General features: G+C 44.8%; 1 protein-coding gene across 2 annotated transcripts in view; it reads right to left on the minus strand.

Moving 5' to 3' along the window:
- The window catches only part of KCNJ15 (potassium inwardly rectifying channel subfamily J member 15), a 45,779-nt gene extending 21,766 nt beyond the window's left edge, over positions 1-24,013 (minus strand). For both annotated transcript variants that reach the window (XM_047719932.1, XM_047719929.1), the window contains exon 1: positions 23,676-24,013. The gene's annotated coding sequence lies outside the window, so the exon portion shown is untranslated. The remainder of the gene's footprint in view (positions 1-23,675) is intronic.
- Between the last annotated feature and the right edge of the window lie 1,530 nt (positions 24,014-25,543).

Here is a 25,543-nt window from a genome sequence, read left to right on the forward strand (position 1 = left end):
AACGACCCTGTCTAGAAGAGAAAATGCATTTTATATTTCTGCCACTGATGAAATTGACAAGCATGAGAGGCATCAATATATTTGATTAAGCCTAATGAACTACTGTCTATGGTTCCATGTTTCATGAGGCTCCACGCACACTGGCTTTCACACACAGAAGACTCTAAGTTCCCTTTCAGCAATAGCTCTCTGTTTGCTTCCTTAGAATGGGAGTCTCTGGTATTTTGGGTCTCAGGAAACCAAGAGCAAGGAAGAAATAGAAGGATTCAAATGGAGTTTCCACTTCGGCTTTTCAGTGGTCATGTGTTGCGTATATTTTAAAATGTACATAATATATTACTACAGGACAAAAAGCGTATGTATCATGCCTGTAGGTCCCAAAATGTCCGTGTGTGTGTGTGTGTGTGTGTGTGTGTGTGTGTGTGTGTGTGTGTGTGTGTGTGGAGGGGCACTGTACATTTTTCAATCCTTTGCTTTAGGACAGTGCTTATTAGACTTTGATGTGCAGACAGATTCCCTGGGGCTCCTGTTAAAATGCAGATTCTGATTTAGAAGTTCTGGGTGGAGGTCCTAGAATTTGCATTTCTAACAAGCTCCCCAGCCAAGAGGCAGCTGCTACCCTTGGGGTTGCAATCAGCATTTTGCAACCACAGTTCCTCATCTGAATGACACAACACAGAACACAGAAAATGACTTCAGGGACTCTGTTCTCTCTCATGGGTGGCCATCACCAGCTGTGGGGGCCAGGAAGGCTGATTTCTCTCATACAACTGTGTTGCGAAAGGAGCTTTACCTACGGGAAAGTTCAAGGTCACTAGCTGACTCCGTTTTTAAAAAAGAGAACATTAAAAAGCATCGTAAGCCAGTCCTGTAGTCAGCAGCTCTTTTCCCGTGTTGGCTTATAACTGGGAACCTCCTTTACAAGAAGCATAGCTAGAAACCAACGTCTTGACCACTTCTAACATCAAAGATCAGTGGTGCTAACAGTCAGCTGAAGAAAGCTAAGTCATATACCGGCACCCTGATGAGATCCTCATGCTGAGAGTCAGTGGGTAGCAAATACTATTTTTCCAGAGGAAGAGGAGAAAAATACGTATAATGCTCAATGAATATTTGTGAGTGAAAACACACGTAGACTCGTTATTGATAGACAAAATGATTTTCTTAATTCACAGAATGTACCTGGCCGCTCTCGTTGGTGTGTCCCAGTACAACTTTCAAAAGACTACTTTGGTTTAATTTGAACCACATGACTTAGCTTAATTTCTGAGCCCCTTGTCCTCTGCAAGAGCAGTTGTGAACCCATTTTCAACTATCTGCATCTTCTATACTGTGCAGTTGGTGTCAGGGAAAAGTGACATGTCATTGAGTTAGGACGATGCTTCCTCTGAATCTAGGCCCACATCCCACAAACCTAATGTAGCCCAATGGGACTCAGATTGGAACACCCCCATGCTTGGGAGCACGTGTTTTGGATTAATAGAGACCATGGAAAGGATGAAAGAGGAAGTTCTAAGGGGCAATGACATTGGCCACTTGACATGAGTTGGCCCCTGAATTACACCTAGTTGGCCAAGTCTTTATATTCTACCTTGGATCTGGCTTCAGCCCTGTTTTCCAAGTGAGATCCTATTCTCAGAAGGTGGAACTGGGAATGGGACTCTGGTTGCAAAGCCCGGGCAATGCGTCCTTGTGTTCTCTGTGTGCCATCTCTTGTTTCCTCATGATCACTGGTAAACAACCCTCATGGAAGGAGAAGGGCCAAACTGCTGTGTTTGGGCTGTGGGAGGGACAAAAAGTTTGGCTAAGGAGAATGACTTGTATCATGCAGCCAAGCTTGGAATACCCCTAGTTTGTCTCAGTGTCCTTAAAGCTGCCCCTCTCCCTTCTCACCACCAGCACCTTGGTTTGGAGACACATTCTTTCTTTGGTGACCACAGTAGGCTCATAATCAGGTCCTTGTCTCCAGCAGCCATCCCTTTAAGGCATTCCCCATGGTGCACCCTTGGTGATCTCCCAAAAGTGCTCCTCCACTGCCCAGCTCAGGGCCCTGGGTTATCTACAAACCAAGGCCTGAGCTCCTGACCTTCTGCATGTGGCATGCCTGCTCAGCTGTGCCACTGACCTCTGCCTTGACACCAGCTACTCCGCAGCCTGCTCAGGCAGACTGAATAACTCACAGTTGCCCCAGTGGGTTGGTCCTCTATTGACTGATCTGATGCTCGCAAACATGCCAGGCCATCTGCTAGAAAGATCTCTCCCTTTCATCACCTGCTCTCTCTTATCTACCTTTAAGGCACTGTTCCTTCTAGGCAGGTGCTTCCCCTGTTCTTACAGTTTGGTGATTTCCCTGCATGTTCCCCAGTCAGTCCCTGTGCTTCTGTCTCTCGGAATATTTACCTCAGTATGGGGGAACCGTGTGCTTCCTTATGTATATCTCATTGCGGCAATACTTACCAAATTACCAGCAACCATGAGCTGAGAACATACAGGTGACCAGCACTGTGTTGGTAGCTCCTATTCCTTAACTCTAAATGGTAGAGTAACTCTGGAAGAACTCTAGTAAAAATAAGGGGCTCCACTGGGGAGGGTATGTGCTATGGTGAGTGCTGTGAATTGTGTAAGACTAATGATTCACAGACCTGTACCCCTGAAGCAAACAATACATTATATGTTAATAAAATTTAAAAAAAGGGGGGGGAACTCACACTGCAGAAAACAGTATGGAGGTTCCTCAAAAAGTTGAAAATTGAGCTACTCTATGACCCAGCAATTGCACTATTGGGTATTTACCCCAAAGATACAAACAGTACTGACCGGAAGGGGCACATGCACCCCAATACCAGCAATATCCACAATAGCCAACTATGGAAAGAACCCAGATGCCCATTGACAGATGGATGGATAAAGAAGATCTCCAATGGAATATTATGCAGCCATCAAAAAATGAAATCCTGCTATTTGCAGCAATGTGTATGGAACTAGAGGGTATTATGCTAAGTGAAATAAGTCAATCAGTGAAAGACAATTATGATATGATCTCCCTGATATGCGGAATTTGAGAAACAAGGCAGAGGATCACAGGGGAAGAGAGGAAAAAATGAAACAAGATGAAACCAGAGAGGGAGACAAACCATAAGAGATTCTTAACTCTAGGAAACAAACTGAGGGTTGCTGGAGTGGAGGGAGGTGGGAAGGATGAGGTGGTTGGGTGATGGACACTAAGGAGGGTATGCGCTATGGTGAGTGCTGTGAATTGTGTAAGACTGATGAATCACAGACCTGTACTCCTGAAATAAATAATGCATTACATGTTAATAAAAAATAAATAAAATTTTTAAAAATGGTCAAAAAAATTAGGGGCTCAGGTGAGTTAGAAAGTTCACCTAAGGTCACATGACTAATCAGTAGTGGTGACAGTATTTAAATCCTGGTCTGTCTGACTCAAAATCTGGCTCCCTATGCATCAGACTCCATTGTCCCTCATTGGAATATAAGCTGTGGTACCTTATATTGCTTGTTCTTATGCCAAGGTTGCAGCAGGGGCTTAATGTGGATGGATGGATGGATGGATGGATGGATGGATGGAGGAAGCAAAGGCAGCTTAGAGTCTGGCAGTGCTAGAAAAAGCTACCGTGGGTCTCAAAAGGAAGGCTCTTATGTATTGGTGTATTGATGAATTGAGTGGAGAAGTTACTTTGCCTCGGTCCCCTGTAACACATACCCCTGCTTACTGGAGGAAGACTCAGGAAGGATCCTGCGTATGAAGTCAGCCTTCCCTGGAAGGGCACCATTTTGAGGGCAGCACCCCTACCTGGAAGCTGCTGCTGCCCTTGTGTCCTTTCTATGAGTGACTCCACAGTCCCCGACGCCTGGCCAGTCTGCCTCCCTTCCTCCATTCCTTTGTAACCACAACTTAATTGTCTTCAGTTCTACCTCCAGAATAATCTGTTTCCATCCCCGGCTCCTTTCACCTTTTAAGCCTTCACTGTCCTCACTGCGTCCCTGCCTCTTTTTGGCCCCCCTTCACTCTGGCTCCCTCTTAGAGCAGATCTCCCTTTCAAAAATGAGAACATGTCTGTATCACTTCCCTGTGTCGGCCCTCAAACTGTTTTTCATTTCTTACATGATAAAGTCTAAGCTTTTTACCCAATGTCTGAGTTTTCCAAGTGAGACTGCATGGCTACCATTTTGGTGACATCTCTGGATGTTCTCGCCTTTGTCCGTGCTTCAGGGATGATGCACTGCTGTCACTTCTTTGCATGCTGCATGCTGTCCCACACCTTTCTACCTGTCGTGTCTTCCCAGTGTCTCAGCTGCCTGAGAAGCCCAACCTAGTGAGAGATTCCTCAGCCAAACCCTCATGGTTCACCCGACTAACTCCTCTCACTGAGGGTTCATTTAAGACCTTGCCTCCCCTTCACCCCTGTAACACATGCTAGCAGTACCTCACCCCGGCATCATGACTTTCTCTTAATGTGTCTGTCTCCCCTTCTGGATGGTGAGTTCTCCTAGAGCAGGGATTGGGCCATGTTCATCTTTGTATCCATAGTAACACAATCCCTGACATATAGTAGGAGCTCAAAAAATTGTTTTTGATGATTTATACTCATATCTCTATAAATGAGTCAACAAATGAATCAATAAATGGATTAATAACCAACCTATAAATTAAAGAATGAACAAAGGCCAAATATATGACCCAAAACACGTGAGCAGTTTCAACCCATTTATCAGTACATGTGATGTTTTCTGAATTCCTTCTTTGAAGTGACTTGTAGTTACATATTGTTTCCCTTCTGTGGGAAGTGAGTTCCCACCATGCTACAATTCCCTGGGTTAAGAAACACTTCCTTTTGTTTGTCCTGACTCAGATGCTCCTGGAAGCTGGTCTGACCATTTCAGCTTCCTCCGCCAATGACCCTTAATGCTGTGATTCACGGGCATCCTCAAAGAGTACCTGATATGCCTTTTCTCCTCAAGGATGTCCTCTTTTTAGGGAATGATTAATCATTCCTGTAGTTACTCAAGGGATGAGAGGTTTCCACTAAAGAAATGTAACTACTTCCACATGTGCTTTGGTTCCTCCCTTATTTACCCTGTCCACCCCTACACACATGCACACACATGCACACCACATACACACACATTCATACACACACACACACACACACACACACACACACATGTACAACATTAGCCTGGAAATTGCTGCAGAGCCCTATTTGTCTTCATGAGCTTGGTGGCCATTGTAGCAGATTTCCCAACAATATCTTTAAGAGGCTTAACTTGAAGACTGTCGTAAGGACAGAAGGAAAGGAGGGAAGCTCCTGGATCCACAGGGTAAGCAGCTGTTTCTTCTAATATCCTCCAGTTCTTCCCTTTATCCATCAAACCATCACATCTGATCTCTATGATTTACTTATTAAAACCAGAGGAGCTAAGTATTATTTTGGGCAGACCATTACCCCCTCCTCAGTCATGAGAAATGGGACCTAGTTTCTTTTTTTTTTTTTAAAGATTTTTATTTATTTATTTGTTTGACAGACAGAGATCACAAGTAGGCAGAGAGGCAGACAGAGAGAGAGGAGGAAGCAGGCTCCCTGCTGAGCAGAGAGCCCGATGTGGGGCTTGATCCCAGGACCCTGGGATCATGTCCTGAGCTGAAGGCAGAGGCTTTAACCCACTGAGCCACCCAGGCACCCGGGACCTAGTTTCTAATGTTATTCCTATCACTATTTCAAATAAACTCTGGAAAGCATGATTGAGGAAAACTATAAAACTCACACGTAGCCTAGGATTAAAAATGATGACAAGGGTTTTAAACACTAGTGAGACAACCCCTCCATCCCAGCAGTATTTCCTGGAAGCTGTTACTACTCCCCAATGAGGCTTAATCGCCAGCATGTCCTTCACTCACTCACTGACTCACTCAGTCAGTCACTTATTCAGCAAACATTTAACACTATTATAAGAAAATGCCGTCTTATGTCTTGTCCTCATTCTCAAATCATACCACCTGATGGAGGAGATGACATAAACACGAATTATTATAACACCAAGCAGATAGAATCCTTTATGGCTAAATGCTATCTTGTGGACACTTACAGACTTCCGTCATAAAATTTATGTTACTTACTGGCTCTTGTGTTTCTCCTATCCTACAAGACTGTGAGTTGCATAAAGACAGGGACTTTGTCTTACTCCAATACTGTATGTTGTCCTTATCTAACTCAGTCTCTTCCCAGTTGACATGAATGAATGTAACATGTAGAAAGATACAAAAATGTCCAGGAAAGGATTGATTCTTTCCAACTGAAAGAATCACAGAAGTCTTCATGCATTTTCCACAGGATGAGGAAGTAGAAGAAAGAGAATTGTCTTTCAGGGGAATTGCCCAGGCAAAAGCATGATGTGGTGGCGAAGTACTTTACTGAGTACATTCATTTGATTGGATCATAGGATATATCAATAATTCTCAACCGTGGCTGCATATAAGAAACTTCTGGGGGAAATCTTTAAGTGCCCTGATACCTTGGCTTCCCCACATACCTGTTGAATCAGAATCTCTCATTAGGAGGAGGGAAAAGAGGGACATATTACTTGGAGCCTGAGTTTTGGTACTTTTTCCAAAATTCTCTATTTGCTTCTATGGGTATTGAGGGTTGAGAACCACTGTGGTACCTCAAGAAAGTTAGTATGAGGATAGATTAAAAGCTATCCTGGTAGTAGATTTTAAAAGGCCTTGAAGATCAAATTGAAGAGTTTCAACAGGTAAAAAGAAGCCAGGTTCATGTAGCAAAACATGTGGAAATGGGGAAAGCAACTGTAGAGAGATTATTCAGGATGCTGTTAAATTCACCGAGCAATGCATGAACTCAAGGGCATCACCACTTTGGCTTACTAACAGGTAAAGCCAACATAACTATTAGATGTGAGTGGTGGCAGGGGAACTGGAGCTGATGGGTCTCTGGGGTTTGGTCTCTGGAGGAAGAGGAAGACTTACATGAAAAGCAGAGAGCATTGAAAGCAACATCGTGAGGTTGGCTCACATCATGTTTGCATTGAGGTGCTCCTCTCTGGGAAATAAATTTGGGACTGGTGACGAAGACTTGGAAATCACTGCACAAGGAGCAGAATTTAACCACATGGGTCAATGAGATCTATATAAAAGAAAAATACCAAAAGCAGAAGGCAGATGAGGACAGAATCTTGGAGACTGACTGCATTGAGGAGAAGGAGAGGGGACTTCCCAGCAAAGCAGCTGGAGAAAAGGCAGCCAGATGGTTGGAGAGCCATGTATGTTCATCAGAGTGGACAACTAAGAAAATAAGATTTCGGGAAAGAGAACATGATCTAGAGGTCAAGGATTTGAGGGTGCACAGGAGACACTGACCCTCTGACAGCTTAAGTCCTAGAAAGGAGGGTAACACCTGTTTCCCAAAGACAGGACAGAAAGAGGAAATGTCATACCCACTACACATGTATTTATTGAGCACCTACTATTTTCCAGGCTATTCCAGACACACGGGATACCAGTGTACCAACAAAAAGCTTATTCTCATGAAGCTTCTGTTCCAGTTGAGGGGAAGGGGAAGAGAAATAGGAAAAGCTGTAGGAAAATATTAAGCAATAGAGGATGAAACTTGATGAACTCTGCTCTTAGTCCAGGGAATGATAGTATGGTTCTTTGAAGTCAGATGAGCAGGGATGAAGATGTGGAAGGATCTGGGCTGCTTCCCAAGAAGCCAGGAGAAGAGAAAAGAGATGAAGAAAGAATTCAACCAGCCGCAGGGTCATGAACCCCTCACACAGGACCTGGTCTCTCGGCTGCACCTGCTGTGACTTTGCAGATGCTGTGCAAAGTGGGAGCCCTGGCTGAGTACGGAAGAGGAGAGGTGCCCAGAATCAGGGACTGGCAAGTCCTCCACGGTAAAAGGTTACCGGGCCTTGGGATTACAAATACTACGTTAGAAACATAAACATCTGAAAACCACAGAATGTAAATGCTCAAGGTCACAGCACACTCATCAGCTCATGGGATCCATACGGTAATTGAGCACATTAAGAAGCCTACTAGCTCTGCTATTGAGTTTTAGAAGGGCTGTAATTTAGTATCGCCAGCTATCAATTAGGCCTGTTTTCCTCATCTGTAAAATGAGAGGGTTGGATGAAATGGCCTTCAAGCTCTCTTCAGCATGGGCAGCGGTGAATATCAGAGCACACGTAAAATTCTGAAACTCACTTACTTCTTTAGTGTGTACACTGGATGTGTGACTGTTGGTGCTCAACAGCGCAACTGCAGGGCTAACCCAGCCGTGGGCTAACTGAGCCCTTGGTCTTATGGGCCATCCTGGTTTTACAAACAAATTGCCCCATGAAAATACACAACCTAAATTCTGGTGGGAGAGATCTCAGGTGTTATGGGTAATTGATAAGTTATTGATAGGACATTGGAATAGACTGGCAAGAAAACTGTTAGAGATGAATAGGTTCTCATATTCGCAAGCTGGGAAAATAATTTTGTTAATATTGGGGGAAAGGGGGAGACACTGTTTAAAGGATGCCAAGAAAGAAGGGAAGAGAGGAGGGAAGAAAGAAAGGAGAGGGATGAAGGGAGGTGGAAGGAAGGAAGAAAGGAAAAGAAAGAAAAGAAAAGGAGCTTTTCAAGAATTAGAATGAATAGCTAAGGATATTAAATAAAGTTATACACATGTGAGAACATGTGTTATCTCAGAGATAAGATAAATTTATAGCAATGTATGTAGGCTCTTTCTCACTTTCAAAAATTGTGAAGAGCTATTCAGGCCTTAAGTAGGTCTTAAAAACCCAACATAAAATGTAATCACCTGTATAATCAGTTTTAAGGCTAACTAGGATACTAGTTAGCCACTGTCATTTAATATTTTGAATATCTTATCACTTTTCACACGCAATGCAATTTGTGGATAATATGATACATGATATTGAAAGAAATAAACCTAAGGATGTATGCCTGTTCACACAGCTTCATTCTTCGTATACTGTGTTACTGAGATCAAGAACTTTAGGGCTCAAAACCCAGCACTGAATCTGCAAGTTATTTATTTGCAAATTTAATCTGAATTAAGAGCTAATTGCTATTTTTAGTAGCATGCTTGATGCATTACTAACAGTTTTATACCCAAAGCTTTTGTTAAAGCAAATAAATTGGGATTTCAATCTTTACAGTATAGGGTACAAGTATTATTCACTCTTTTTCCCAACAAATTTAATGCTGTATTTTATTTGCAATGTCATAGAGTCATGCTAATACATAGTCAAGCACCGGACATTTCAAAAGTGGAAATTTTCTTCAAATCAGTAAGATTCATGCTAGTGGAAATGAAATAGAATAGAGAGTAGGGAAAAAATCATGCCTGAGGTCAAGCTAAATCATTTTGGTTGGACCTTCCAGAAATTCCCTGGTCTTTTGAGGTTTGGGTGTTTTATTTTTCCCTTCCTCTGTACCACCCTGGGTGAGCAGCAGGAAGCACTCTGGGGGTCTTACCTCGAACCCAGGTGCTGGAGCCCCGCTCAGCTGAAGGTCCCAGGAATCCACGGTGGTAATGATGGGATATGGCTCTGCAGGAAATAATGCTGGGCTTCCAGGAGAGTGTGTACAGTCCAAACCTTGGGCTCCATGCTCATATGATAGCTGAGAGAATGGGTGGGAACCTGCCCTCTACCCCAGGAGGCAGACGCTGGGCGTTCGAGCAGTCCTCTCCCATTTCCATGGTGGATGAACAGCAGGGCTCTGGGGCCACCAGGACTCCCAGCACAGGACTTTGGTTCTTATGAGTAAATGATGGTCCCTTTGTCAAAAAAGGTATCTATATCTGATTTTTTTTTTAAGTTATTTGGCTACAGAACTGCCAAATAGAACTACCATGTGAAAGGCAGTACGGTATTTTCTCTTTCTTCATAGGTGCTGGGTGGGTGGTGGGAGACACTGGAAATTCTTTCTCTCTCTTGAATTCTCTCCAGAGTGCTCTGGAACCTTGGAAAATTATCTGACCAAGTATCACATTTTAGGGGACACCTGGGTGGCTCAGTCAGTTAAGCGTCTGCCTTCGGCTCAGGTCATGATCTCAGGATCCTGCGGTCGAGCCCCATGTCGGGCTCCCTGCTCAGCGGGGAGCCTGTTTGCCCCACCTCTGCCCCTACTCACCCCACTTGTGCTCTCTCTCTTGCTCTCAAAAAATAAATACAATTTAAAACAAAACAAAACAAAAAGAATCATATTTTAGTAGCTCTCATAGCTGTCATGGGCCTCATACTCTGTCAGGAGCCTGATCCTGGGGTTAGGTCACAGGTTTTGTGGTTTGTTTTTAAAACACCAGGCTAAGATTTATCTCCAAAATATTATTTATGTTTATGTTGTTATAAATGGTATTGCTTTTTCAATTTTAATTTCTGATTGCTGCTGGAATATAGAAATAAAAATGATTTTTAAAAAATATTTTATTTATTTGAGAGAGAAAGAGTGTGTGCAGACTCCCCACTGAGAGGGGAGCCTGATGCGGGGGCTCGATCCCAGGATCCCAGGATCTTCACCTGAGCCAGAGGCAAACACTTAACGGACTGTGTCACTCAGGTGCCCCTAAAAGTGATTTTTTCTATGTCAATCTTATATCCACAACCTTGCCAAACTTACTTATTAATTTTAATAGCCTTTTCTTGTTCCATAGGATTTTCTACATAAATGGTTGACATGTCTGAATAAAGATAGTTTTTTTTCCAATAAAAAACAAAAACAAACAAACAAACAAAAAAAAAAACAAAAAAATACCAGGCTACCATGGGCCTCTTGTGGTGGGTAATCATCATAAACAAATGGGAACACTCTCCCCGACATTGGACGGACCTCATGCACCTTTGTTTTCCGTGACCTCCACATGTGTTTCCACAGAGGTTTCTTCCCTGCCAATCTGCTCCCATAGTGACCTTTGGACAGGATGTGGACTATCTGCACGGAATAATAATGACCGGGCCCGCAGCGGGGGTGTGGATGACTATATAGTGCGAGCAGTGTGGCACACAGGCTCCCTGCTTTCTGACTAGAAGAACGTCGAGATGGTGTTCGGCTCAGTCCTCAGGGGTTTTCCGTATAGGACCGCCCTTAGGAACGACAGTTCAGGGAAGGGGCTGCTGACAGATGTCAACAGTTGAGGGACAGTAGGAGGTTCACCTGTGTTAAACCCGTCCTCTCTCTCTCTGTACACACACATACACACACACACTCACACACATACACACACGCTCTGGTCCAATTTATAGATTTTTGTCATCTTCCCTTGATTTTGACAAAACTGGATGAATCGCCACATATTCATTGAATGTTATTCCATCTTAAGCTTTGTCCTGTGCACTTTGGTGATAGGGAACAACATGATATCATGGAAAGGTACAGGGTTGGAGCCAGACAGACTTGGGTTCACATCTCAGGTCTTCCGGCACGGCAGTGGGGGGCAAGTCCGTAAAGTCTGAAAACTTGTGCTGAGGCCACCTGCCAGGTGCATCCTGAGGACAAGGGAAAAATGCCCCGTGGAATGTACTTGGGCTGGTGGCTTCGGACAAGGATCCAGCCTCCCTGACTCCTTTTAGCATCCTCATTCAGAAAAGGGAGATAAAAAAGCTGGCCTGGAATAGACTAGGATCACCCACATGCAGGGTGCAAAGCAGGACTCTGAGGAGGGTAGCTGGTTGCCACTTGGTCAAATGTGACAGACCCCTGCGTAAGGGACTTGCCATCTGATTGGGGTGAGGGGTGATGCCTGCACTAAACCAATACACACTCAGGGACCCAATATATGAAGAGGTCTTGGTGTCACAGATATATTCTAGGTCTGGTTCTGCCCAGAGTAAGGAAATTCGGGGAGTCCGGGTGTGGGGAGACTCCATGGAAGGGAAAGCCAAGCTGAATGGGCCTTGAAGGAAGGGTGTCGGAGGTGGATAACAAGACTGGGAGAATAAGGAAAGACGAGTACCTTTGAGGAAAGAGACCACGCAGGCAAAGGCAATAAGGTGAGGACGAATCCAGAGCAACTGGACAGGGGAACTTGATGAGGAGAGGGGAGAAGAGTGTGCAAACCTGAGCTCAGGGACGGAGAGTGCTGGCTCACAGGTACCCGTTCAACACTTATGACAGTCAGGTTCCATGACTGCAAGCAAGACTGCTCCTAGCTGCAAACGTCCCCGACTCTCAGGGACACCTGGTGTTTTGGTGCCATACTTCCTCTCTGTCTCCTTTTCCCTGATTTTAGAGAGCACTGTGGTTTCTTTCCATACCAGCCTGTGCAGTATGTACTCAATTTATAGTTTACAGGGATTTCTCACACACCCATGTATGTTTTCCACTGAAGTCTGTACTTTTTCCTAGACCCACCCGAATTCCAGAGCATGGTTCATTCGTATGCCAAGTTCGTAGTATTTCTCTTTGTCACTCTCCTCTCCTCCTAAAACCTAGCAGAAAGTTACCTTTTTAATGTTTCTATGTGTTTTTGATATCAAAAAAAGAAGGATGTCAAAAAATAATTACAAGGGTAATTTCTGCTTGAATTTGCATTGAGAACAACCCAGTAAATCAGCTTTTGCCAAATCTAAATCTTGTTCATCCAAGTTTGAGTAGCTATAGGAGTATAATCCCTTTTATAAGTAAAAAAATAATTAAAAAAATCTATTTGAAGATTTTGTAAGGGTGGTGACCTAGACTTTGGATTCTGAGTCTGGAGTCCAGTCTTCTGGATTCTGAGTTCCTTTATAAAGTCAGTTTTTAAAAAACAGGATTGTATAAACAGGGAATTAAGTCCCTGGGGAGGAAAGTAAGCTTGTTCTGGTCATTTGGAGAATGCTTGTTATCTATTGATTCCTAGAAGACAGAAGAGTCTTCCCAACATTTTCACAAAAAGCATCTCATTTAACTCCCCCAAGAATTGCCCCAAGTCTACAGATGAGAGATTGAGAAGTTACATAACTGGTGGAGGAACACGCAGCTCTCCAATCTAGGACTTCTGACTCCAAATCTACACTTTTCCTCTCTAGCCACCTTAAGGAAAAGCCTGTGTTCACCTTAGACTGGGGCAGGGGGCGATAGGGATGCTGAGGAGTCCACATGGGGGGTGGGAACCTTGAACGGAAGTAGAAGGAAACAGAATGCTTGATTGATGGCTTCCCATGTGTCCCCAACTGTGCAAAGACACGGAGGTTCTGAACATCAGTGTGCCTTACCCAAGGGCTCCATGGCTGGGAGTCTGCATGCCCAGAACACATCTAGGAATGTCGACTTCCAAAGTCCACAGTCTCTTGTCATGAGATCAGCCGGCCTCTCTTAACAACTACCTGCCAGGAGCTTGTTCTCACTCCTCCTCTGTGTCTGTTAGGGCTTTCAGAACTCTTGTCACATATGTATGTTCTCCTATCCAGAAGTTTCCGAAGTATTACCCACCTGACTTTTGCTAAGAAAACGAAATTCTCATATATATATATATATATATATATATATATATATATATATATTTAATTCTCCTATATATTTTCATTCTCCTATATATTTTTTAATTCTCCTATATATTATATATTTTACTTCTCCTATATCTTTTTTAAAATGACTCTCATAAGCTCTTTATGTTTTGCTGAACTTTTGTTTAATCACAGCACAGCACCAAGAAACCAGAAGGTAGTCCCAGCGAAACAAACTTTAAGCTATAGGTCCAATGCCAACAGCAGCTAATTGTTCTGAGGGAACTGGCATTGCTTACTCATTCTTTTTCCCTCGTTAGGACTGTCTTTGTCAGATCCTGCTTGTGTTCAAAAGGTCACTGATCTTATGAAAGAATAAACTTGAAAAGTCTTGCTTTAATCACTGCAGTAATTAGCAAATTTGGACACTGCATTATCTTTCCCTTTTTACTGAAAACACAGTCAAGAATGGGCTTGTCATTTATCCAGAGTGTCTCAGGAGAACTGAAGCTTGTAACTTGCAAAACGCAGATATCCACCCAGGTGTGAAAGGGCCTGAGTTTCTAGAACCTTCCTTCAGGAGCACATGTTAGCCTCCACACTAAGCCTATACTTTTAAATCGAGATAAGGTGAATTTATTGACTCACTTGTTTGAGTTTCAGGAGGAAAGGGAATGGGCTAGCCACCCTTAGAATGGGGCACGGAGGGAAAGAAACTCACTATCAACAGGCTCGGAAGGAGCCATCCATCAGGCCACCAAGGACTCTGATTTGCCAACCAAATGAAAATCTCTCAGTCCTCTAATTTTTTATCTGCGGTGTGCGTTGGGAAGAAGTCATCAAGCTCTCTCCACCATCTTTTCTTTTTGGCACCATCAGACCACCAGCAGCTTCCTTCCCTCAACTTCCAAACCTGCTTCTCACCTGCTATGATAAATGAGTCAAGAGGGTGTCAGCAAGAGCGTCTCTAGAAAGTTCCTGCTGTCGGTTACTCCTTCAGTCCTCTGCTTCTCTGATGATTCATTCTCTTTGTGCGTGGTAGACTTTCCCTCTTCTCTACTCCAGGCCCCCACCAGTTTTGTTCCCCAAGGTCCAATGCTCATCCACCTTTATTTCTCTTTATACTGTCTCTTGTGTCCTCCACCTAGCCCTCCGGACCATGCCTGGTTCCATCACATTAATGCTGCTGACCAATAGCACTTCTTCTGAGATCCACTCTGTGTTTCCAACATTCCTTGGGATACCTTTCCTAGAGAACTGCCCAGAACTGACTTGTCTCAAAGAGAAATCATATTTTTCATTCTCCTTGAATTAGGTTACTTCTCCTGATTTTTGCTTCCAAACAATGGCATCTTCATTCCACTACCAGTCTGTAAAATCCTTCTCTCCCACCTAATCTTGTGCGAGCCTAGAGACTCTGCCTTCTAATGTAACTTACAAGCACCTTCCTTTCCCTTTCTGCTGTTGCTCTGGGCTCCAGGTCTTCATGTCTTTTACTGGCCTCTCAAAACTGCCTCCTGGCAAGTCATGTGGCCTTCACTGCCAGACTGGTGTTCTTAAAGTGTAGCTCAGAGCCCTAAAACCAAAGCTTTCATTGACTCCTCACTGTTTACCAAACTGAACCCCAAACAGTCCTTGGCAGCCAGCCTGCCCTTGAGTCTCATCTCCAGAGGCTCAGCCTTGAAGGGCGCAGTCTCTTGAGGCCAATGTCCTTGCTTCAAAGACGGCTTCACCTCTTCTGAAGCAAGTTACATAACCTCTGAGCCCTGCTTTCCTCTTGAAAACAATGTTCATAATAAAGTCTACTGGATAGGATGGACAGTTGTTGTTAAAATGAAAGCAGTTCTATAATCAAGTAGCCTTCAGTGAGCACTCAGCATCATCACCTTGGCTACTACCAGCACTGAGCCTCCTTCTCTCCCTGGTGCACCTGCCATTCTCTGACTGATGGCTTCTCCTCCCATCCTGACTCTCAAAGTCCTGTTCATTCTTCAGTGCTCTCTGGAATGTCCCAGGGCTTTCCTGACTATCCTAAACTATCTGGTCTTATCTCTTGACTATCTCCAGCTGTTTGGAATGGCTCCTCCAGCAGTTCTCGTGTTCTGCTTGGCACCACAGATGTTCTGCTCTTAGAGTGGTTTTTATTATTCCTCCACCTCTTTCCCACCCACACATCCTCACAGAAGCAGACTGGGGCTCCTTGAGACCAAAGACTGAGTCTTCTATCTCGGCCATCCAGCCTCCTGCTGAGCAAGCTGCCTGCACACACATGGTGGGTGAAGGGGACTGGGGCTAGAGCCTAACTATGCAAAATCCTGGTCAGATTTGATTAAAAACTCATTAAATATGCATTTCCACCCACTTTAGGGCTAGTATGTCACAGACCGTTTCTTTAGCTATTGAAAACTAAATGAAGGGGTGCCTGGGTGGCTCAGCGGGTTAAGCCGCTGCCTTCGGCTCAGGTCATGATCTCAGGGTCCTGGGATCGAGCCCCGCACCGGGCTCTCTGCTCAGCAGAGAACCTGCTTCCTCCTCCCTCTCTGCCTGCTTGTGATCTCTCTCTGTCAAATAAATAAATAAAATATCTTAAAAAAAAATTAAAAAAAAAAGAAAACTAAATGAAATGTTCTACAAAAAGCATAGTTTATAGAACATCCCCAGGAGATTGGACTAGACAAGCTAATATATCCAGCGTTAAAAAATTTATTTTTGAATATAGATACACTCACATAGCCTTCGACTCTGAAACACTGTGTGTTGGCGTAGACTGCTCCCAGTCAGAGTGAGATGCATTTGATGATGATCCCAGAAAGGTGGTTCTTATAAATTTTAGTCCTAGAATGTTTCATCCTTAAAATGGGAAATCTTAGGAAACTCTCTTCAACTTAAAATTTAAAACACATTCGGAGCCAAATACCTGTATTGCCCTAGGTAGGCTAACACAGGCCCCGGATCAAAACAGCCCTTGAGGGCGACTTGAATGATGTGACGTTAGGGCCTGGTCCCCTGCATTGGCCAAACTGGGGATAAAGATCACCCTCTTCTTCCCCAGCAAATTCATCCTCTTCTTTCTTTCCCTTGTTTTCATCCTTCAGATCAGACTTTCAGTCCGCACTCCCATGCCAAAACTATGGAGTTTTATTTCAATTTCCTTCTTTCCTAAATATTTTGCATGGTGCCTATTTTCCATGTATGGGTTTACTCGACTAATTTGTTGTAGGCTCAGTTTGCCCTGTAGAAACTCCTAAAAATATGTCTCCCTTCCATAATAACCTCACTTAAGCAACTCTAGCAGTCAATCTATCACTGTGTAATGTTCACCAAGGGGGAAAAAAATGCACCAGTTCATAGTTTTCAGATATATGTATCTTTAAAACACTTGGGGTAAAAAGTTCTCTGTTGGCATAAATGCAGGTCACGGTTCAACTGAAGATGTAATTATAGCAAAACCCCAACTGCATGTCAATGCGCGTTGATTCAACAGCACCTGAGGGACTGTTTGGGCCAAGCTCTGGGAGTGCCCTGGAAGAATCAGGTAAAATCTCTGTCTCTGTGGACTCCCACTTCAGTAGGCGAAAGGGACAAATTGATGGGCTCTTGTAATGTGGGGCCAAGTGGGATGAACCAGCTAGTGCGGGGAGGGGAAGGACACCTACACAGGGCCCCTAGCCCAGTTGTGGGTCATAGATGGCTTCCTGGTGCTCGTGCCAGACCTGCCTCTAAGTCAGTGGAGGACATTCATCTCCTTGCTTACAGACAATTAATTTATAGACATAGTGAGGAAAACAAAATCCCAAGAGGGAGAATAGACATGATCTTTCAAAGGAATTATAAAATGTGGTGCATGATAAGACTAGACAGAGCAAGGGTCTCACTGATTCCCAGGTTCAAATAGGAAGTGTATTTACAACTCACGTTTAATTCTGAGTCACAAACAGGATTCTGTGGCTGTGGGCTGCGTACATGTAGTTTTTGTTTGTTTGTTTGTTTTTTTAATACATCAAACCCATAAAAAGCAAGCAGATGATTTAATCAAATTACCTCTTTGAGGCTTACCTGTATTTTTCATTCTTATCTACTTTTACATCATGTTGTATTTGTGTGAGGGTATGTGGATGTGCCTTTGAAAAGTCATGTAAATCCTGAGGGAGTCAGATGGAGGTAGAGAAACAAAGAAGAGAAGAGTAAGTTCATTCTTAGGGGCTGACTACCTGTGGTCATGCTGCAGTCCCGAAAGCAGGCCAGTCATCTGTGGGCACAGCTCAGGTCCCAAAGGTATAACTCGCAGCCAAGGAGCATGTGAACATCACAACATGTTCTTTCTTGGAACACATGACACCTTGCCACCCCATACCAATCATAGCCCGGGAAGGTGTCCCCAGTGGAGGTCCACGAGATATTAGTCAGAGGAGTGAATAATGGTGGTAAGGAAGTAGGAGGAGGTGGGAGGCAGTTCTGTAGCCCAACATGGTCGTATGACTTGGGACTCAAAGGATGCCTCTGCCGCGACATTTGGCAGAATTTTCACATACTGATGAGGACTGCAAAGGCCAAGTGGGAGCTACAGACTATTATAGATTCCTATCTAAGTACAAGCTGCTGTGTTTTTTGGCAGGGCAAGAGTGACACAGAACCCCTTTCAGGTCTCTTTGCTTGCTGGTGGAACTTCCCAGGGTAGACGATGCTTCAGGAGACCTCCTCCGGCTTTTTGGGTAGGGGAACCACTCCTGCCCCCAGACCCCTGAGCCAGGAAGAAGAGGACCAGCACCTAACAGGTCTCTCCCAGTTCCCAGAGATGGAATCATGGAGGTGCTGGAGGGGCGTCCTCACCTCCCCTTACCTCCCAAGGCAGCTTTGGCCGCCTTCGAGAAGCCACGTATTCTGCTCATACAGGCCAGGTGGGTTGTGGTGTCAGAAACTGGATGCTGAGTATTTCTTGATTGGATTATCCCAGTGTTCTCATTGACAAAATCGAGCCACATGACGTAATACCCAGCTCCTTTCCTAAGGAATGTTGTTAAGACCAACATCATGGGCACCTGGGTGGCTTAGTCAGTTAAGCATCTGTCTTCCACTTGGGTTCATGATCCCGGGGTCCTGGCACCCCGTGTCGGGCTCTGTGCTCAGTGGGGAGCCTACGTCTCCCATTGCCTCTCCTCCTGCCACTTGTGTTCTCTCTCTCTCAAATGAACAGATAACATTAAAAAACAAACAAACAAACAAAACACATTACCATGACAGCATTTTTTTTTGGACACTGTTTAGATAGCAAAGTGGGGTATGTTTGATCTTTAATATGGACCTCAGGTGGAAATTATGGATTTGAAATTCACTAAAAAAGATGATATGTTGGAAAAAAGACACCACAATATTGTGATGTTGTGAACACTGGTCTATACACAAACAGTCTCATTATCAGTGTTGGGGCTAAAGGCACAGCCTTGCTGCATTTGTCACTTGCATATATTTTTCTGTCTGTGGTGCGGCTCACTATCTGTTTATATATAAATTCTTTCCGTGGACTTTTGCAAACATAAAGACAGGGCATGGTCTCATTCCTTAGTATTTGAAGAATTCTAGACAAAGGAACCAAGAGCTCTAGGGTCACATATTTCTCTTCAGTCTCTAGCAGGTATGTGGGGCTGGGGTTTTTAGGAAGAGTACAGATGACGTCAAGTTTTGTGATGTTTCAAAGCAAAGGATAAACTTCTCCAATGTGTTTTCAAAAGGCAGGAGGAAAGGGTAACTCAGGAAGTAAGAAAGCCAGACTCGGGGAGCTGACCTTGTGTTCTTTGACAGAGTGGCATAGGATGGAGCAAGATATCCATCCTACCATATTTGAAGACATAAACAACGCTAAGTGAGAGCATTATCTGGCCTGGTGGGCATGGATTTTGCAAACATTCATATGGAGAAATGGTGCAGTTACCCTGCTGCCTGACCCGGAAACACCATTAACAGAAATGGAGGGAAGAGGCTGTCCCTTGCCAGACACATGGTTGTTGCATGGACATTTGATGGGGCAAACCCTCCAGTCTCTTAGAAGAGAAGCACATTCTCGATGCATTTAATATCATGCTCGGTTCTAGGCTCACGACTAGCGCGAGGTTCTGGTTTTAACTTGAGTTAGGGCTTTTCAAATGGAAAACGTGCACCATTAATTCCCATACCCACACAGTCTGCTGAAGGAAAAACAGAACTTTGATAGCATCTTGCCCTTGGGCCTAATTATGGCCCAAAGGTTTGGCCACAGCATAAGGATCTACATTTCACGGCAACCTGCCAGTGAAATGAGAAACATTCTACATATCGCCCAGATCAATTTTCCATGTATCACCGATCATTAGATACATAAAAGCACGATGGTATTTTCGCTTATCACTTTCCAGTTACTCAGGGGGCAGCCAGCAGTTAAAATTTACATACGTGAATCCAACCATTCCTTCAAAAGGCAAGTACTGGGCCTTTATCATGTATGACACAGAGTGGATTCATCATGGAGGTAATGAAACCAAGCTTCAGGGAGCCTCACTTATACTCATACAAGCCCTCTCCAAAACCTTGTACCTAATTTTCTAGTCATGCTTTTGCATTCATTTTCCTTCAAGACCCCCCACCCCACCCCCAGCTGTATATTTTTCAAGCCCCATATGATCTTGATCAGACTTTGGTGAGGTCCTGGAGAAAACACAAGAATCTCAGTTGTCAGCCTGAGACTAGGGCAACTCAAATCAGGGTCCTCAAATCAGCTGAGAATTTGATCCATGCTGCTGGAGTCCCCTTCTGAGTCCCCTGTGTAGTCCCATGGCCCCACAGTGATCTGTAATTCCAGGGACGTGGTCAGGGGGAGAAGCCAGAAATGCGGATGGGAGGATGAGTGGCCAATGGAGCCTGGTGGCTCTTAACCAGCCGATTCCCTGGTGAACAGAGAGCTTGATGTGGGGCTCGATCCCAAGACCCTGGGATCATGACCTGAGCTGAAGGCAGACGCGTAACCGACTGAGCCACCCAGGCCCCCCATGGACTTGCTTATTTTCCCCCTTTCATCTGAACTAAGTAACACAAAATAAAACTTAGATTATACATTATTTTCTCTCATTCTGTGCCCTCATGTCTCCCTTTAAAGGAAGGGAAGGAGGTTACCCTTTTTTCCTTTGGTTGAGGGAAGGTTAGGCATTCCTAGGGCTGCTCGTTTCTGGCTACACAGTTCCCTTTCCCTGTCTGGAAATGAGCACAGGGAAGCTGCCAGAATGACAGCAAGGAACCAGGGGGTTGGGTCAGATCTGTCCCCTGCCAGGGCACTGCATCCTTGAGGCGCACAGAGCAAGGCCCAGTTTGGTATGCTTTGCTCCTCTGCTACCCACTTCCCAGCTCTGTCACACTCCACTCTGCAGCTGGACCCACAACCCCACAGCCCAGAGGTCTATGAGACAGAAGTAAAGGGCAGGGGAGAGGGAAGGATGGATGATAACCACTGTCTGACACGTCTCCCGCATTTCCCCACTAATATGCAACAACTTCTTCCTTGCAAGCCTGTAAGCTAACATTCACTCTGGCCGGAGCTCCCAGACTATTTTTGGAATAAAGTTACTCTGACTTGAAAGATGAATTAAAACACATTTGGAGACACCCCCGTTTCCTCCAGCGTGAGATGCTTAAATTGTAGCCCGTGGAGAGACGGTCGCTGAAGTACTCATACGTTAAGGACTGCGGGAAATGATTAGGGAGGTTGATATGTCCTGAGCAGGGGCTCGCCATCTGTGCCCGTCACGCTACGGCTCCGTCCGTGGACTGCTGTGTTGGCTGTTAAGATTCCGACGCGAAAATTGGAAGGGGAAGTGAACCCTGAGAGACTATGGACTCTGAAAAACAATCTGAGGGTTTTGAAGGGGCGGGGGGTGGGAGGTTGGGGGAACCAGGTGGTGGGTATTGGAGAGGGCACGGACTGCATGGAGCACTGGGTGCGGTGCAAAAACAATGAATACTGTTACACTGAAAAGAAATAAAAAATTAAAAAAAAAAAAAAAAGATTCTGATGCGGGCAACAGACAAATCGAGTCCACAAACGACTCTGGACTCTGATGTGGGGCATGCGAGGAAGTCAAGAGGATTGCTCAGTCTCTAACCGAGGAGGGGTGAGGCAGGAAAGGGTATTTCAAGTGCTTGACATTCACCGATTACATCTGAAAATGTTTGCCTCTATACAGTCAGTACCACCCATTGGTGTTTTTTCTTCTACTGACCATGTTGCTGTCTTTCAGGCATATAATTACACACACACACACACACACCCCTCAAAAAAAGAAAGCACAGCCCTTCCCAGATTTCCTCCACACAAGGGCAGAGCAGGAGTGCACTGAGCCCTGTGTCAAGGAGCCAACAGATCTGCTTTTATTGGCTCTCACGACGGCTGGCGTGGGAAGCCTAGGGTCTCTCTCTCTTTCCCCCCCAAAAACAAGCTGTCTGCACTGGGTTTAAGCATGAGGAGAGGAAATTGGGGAAATAGCGCTTTCCGTGAAATGACCACAACTGTTGGTGGAGGAAGGAGTGGTAAGAGGGTGGGAGGGCTTTTTAAAAATGTGTTTTCCTTAAGCGACCAGAATCACAACATTCAACCACGTCTATTCCTAACAAACCCCCAAAGTACGTAGGCGTCTCCTTAGCTCAGTGAAGATGTGTCAGCTCCGTTATTTGATTAGCGTTTCTGAGATGTGATTGCCTGATCTGGTTGAACTCTTCTACTTTCTAGCCTTTTCTGAAAACTTGTCATGTGACCTCTGGGTGGCTCCCTGCATGGTCATTGATTCTATTCTCAGCTAGAAAAGTAGGAAACTGCTAAAAAATCAAAACCAAACCAAACAAAAAAATAACAATCCCCCAAAACCTAGGGAAGGAACAGCGGAGGGAGCTGAGCCCGAGGTGAAGTGCTCACTCCGTTCCCCTGTGAGCCTCCCAACCTGGTCCACAGAGGGATGGCATTTCAACTCGCGGTGGTGGATGCAGTTGACTCTTTTCTTGGGATTCTTGGGACAACTTTAAATTGAGAGAATTTTTCACCTAAGGCTGTTGTTGATCGTTACATGGTTGTTTAAACATTTACGAGAGAGGACAAAATGGGGTAAGATCTGGGATAATAGTCTATTGTGCGTCTCTGTGTGTGTGTGTGTGTGTGTGTGTATGAGATTTGGGGGTTTCAAAGAAAGGACTTTACAAATCAGTTGTCATTTTTGTTTTCAAAATGATTCCTTCAGGTATAAAAAAAAAAAGAATGAAAATATTTTCCATTCAGAAGACATAAACCTACATGTGTGAACGGAGTGGGACGAATCATTTTGCTCTTTAATTTTCCTGAGTTGAACATTGCATTTGTTGTCAGTGTCCTAACCTGTGACTGTCAGAAGTTGGGAGATCAAGAAACACCTCATTGAAAGACAAATTCTTGTTTCCTTCAGGCGACCAAATGCGGAAGTGCAGACAGGAGATAAAAAAAAAAAAAAAAAAAACTAGCTTCATGGAGGCAGCGTGGAAATTCCACCCAGAGGAACACTTCTTAGCTGAGAGCTGTCTAAACTCACAGGAAATCATACACAGGTTCTAAGACACATTATCCACAGGTTGTGAACAAAGGTTCATAATGTTTCCAGAGTCAGAATTGTTTACCTTCCTTCCACCTACCGCGGAAAACTTACGTAACTTTTTTTTTTTCTTCTAAGGATAGGTAACAGATTTTAAAATATTCCGGTGAGGTTTCGCCTCAAGGCAACCTACACTGACTTCCCCCCCGCCCTGCCCCGGACAAAGGAAACTGACTGCCAGAAAAAGACCCCAGAACTCTATAATCACTGAAAATCAGTAACAAACTTGCTCAGACAGACACTGTGAGAGAAAAACACTTGCAAAGAGAAGTCGGAGTCATTCCTTCCCTCCACCTAGATCACTTACACCCACAGCAAACAAGACAACATCTGGATATTGTTTCACAGGCAAGAATAAAGCACTTTCCCCCCCATCATTAAGTAAAAAACCCGTTTTCCACATGCAAACAGCACTTGTAAATTTCTCCCAGATAAGCTTGGAAGTTTTGAAGGATTTAAGTGAGTTTTAAGAGAATCACCACTCGCTCATTGCCTGGGAGTCAAGTTTTTCAGAAATCTCTGCAGCCGGCTGAGTGCTACGGTATTGACCGAGGCGCATACCTCCTACCTGCAGGGACAGATGCACTGGACTCCTGCCTCGATGGGAAGCTATGACCCGGCAAGGAAATGATCGGTCGATGCAGGTTGTCTTGGGGAAGATAGGTGTTCAGGTTCTCTCAAAGTGAAGAAAAGTCTCTCGCTGCTCGCTGTCAGTCAAAAACAAGTTCGTACAAGTTTGAGTAGGATTTACCTGAAGGAACTGAGGAGAGGAGGAAAGAGATTGGAAGAGATTGAGCAGAGGGAGGAGGGACAAGGAGGGAGGAGGGAGGGGGAGAAGCAGAGGGAGAAAGCGAGAGGGAAAGAGGGCTCCATGATGTCAGCAGTATGCCTTAAGGAAATCTACAGACCAGCAAAAAATTCTAGTGGACACCCAGTCCTGAGCCCTCTGAACACCTGTAGGAAAGAAAACTTATGTCCTTTTAAAGAAAAGAGCCAGTTAATCTTTGAAGAAACTTTGGCCACTCTTATCAAGCCCTTTTTAAAGGCCCTTTTGCCTGAATAAACCGTAAATAAATAACCAGATGATCTCTTCTGGTTAGAAGCTCTCCTATACCCCATGTTCCCTCCTCCTCTGTCCTCTCCCCACTGCAAATGAGTGTTGACAAAAATCCCTGCTTCTTGAGAAAAGCGAAGCAAACTCATACAGACGACACACATATGAAATATATAGGAGCAAAATGTCACAGAGAAAAACTCTGTGTTTTTAGTTCAATCTCCCTATAGCCTCTGTTTTCCCTGACCAAAAAAGCATAAAGAAGTTGGATAGATATGGGTAAAATTGGGTTCTTTTGGATCGTGGAAGTTGGAATTGAAGCCGGTTTCCAGCATTTGCACCCCATGTCCACGCTTTTATGAGAAATGGTCAAATTTTCATCTTTGAAGCAGAAGTCTAAGGGGAGGTCTCCATCTCTGGAAATGGAGGCAGAGTTTCTTTCTGGAATACAGCTGTATGTCCTCCCTACACCAAGCCATTGCTTGTGGCCATCGCGCCAAAGCCCGGGTAGGTTGCCAGGCTTCCTGTGGCTAGATTGCACGCGGACCCTGGCAAGCCCCTGAAGAAAGGACGGCTCTCCCACAGGCGCCTTCCGCGGCGAGATCCCCTGCTCTGGTCCAAAGGCAGCACCAGGGGAAACCAAGGGTCTCTGTCACAAGGATGATGATGACACATTTACACGTCCCCCGCACAGGCTTCCAGGCAGGGTCAGGGCTCTGCAGCCACTTTAGGCTGGAGAGGAGAGGGGGTAACTCAATCCGTTTGTTGGAAGCAAATGATAGTTCTCCTCCCCTGAGTGCTGGGTTCTACACTCCTATGCATTCTCTCCACTTCACCCCTGGGCGCAGCTGTTGCTTTCCAGGGCCTTGAACTAAATGGGGACAGGAAGGGGTGAAGGGTTATTGTTTTTTGTTGTTTGTTTGTTTGTTTGTTTGTTTGTTTTTAAGGGGAAAGTGTGAAACTGCCTACTTTATCCTACCCCTTCCCTTGACTCCAAGTCCTGGCATGAATCATGCCTTTTTTCCTGATTCCCAGTGGGCACAGTGTTAACGGTGCATCAGCCTTTGTCCTTCTCTTTCCCAGGGAGCAGGGGCCTCCTCTTCAGCCTGTGAGAGTGGGGCAACCCCTCAGAGAAGATGTGGGGCTCCCTGGGGACTCAGGGCCAGAGAGAAGGAAGAAGACATTCGAGGTGCAGAGGTCTTCAAGCTGCAGCTCTGACTCCAGATCATGGAATTGGATGCACATCAGAGGAGGACATGATGAAAGCCCCATATAAAACAGGGAAACACAGGGGTCCAAAACAACAGGAAGTGGAAAACCCAGCTTCAAGGCCTAACCACATCCTAGCCCAGGTGATTTGCACAGGCTGTCCCAT

This window comes from Lutra lutra, chromosome 1, assembly GCF_902655055.1.
Source record: "Lutra lutra chromosome 1, mLutLut1.2, whole genome shotgun sequence".
Taxonomy (NCBI): domain Eukaryota; kingdom Metazoa; phylum Chordata; class Mammalia; order Carnivora; family Mustelidae; genus Lutra; species Lutra lutra.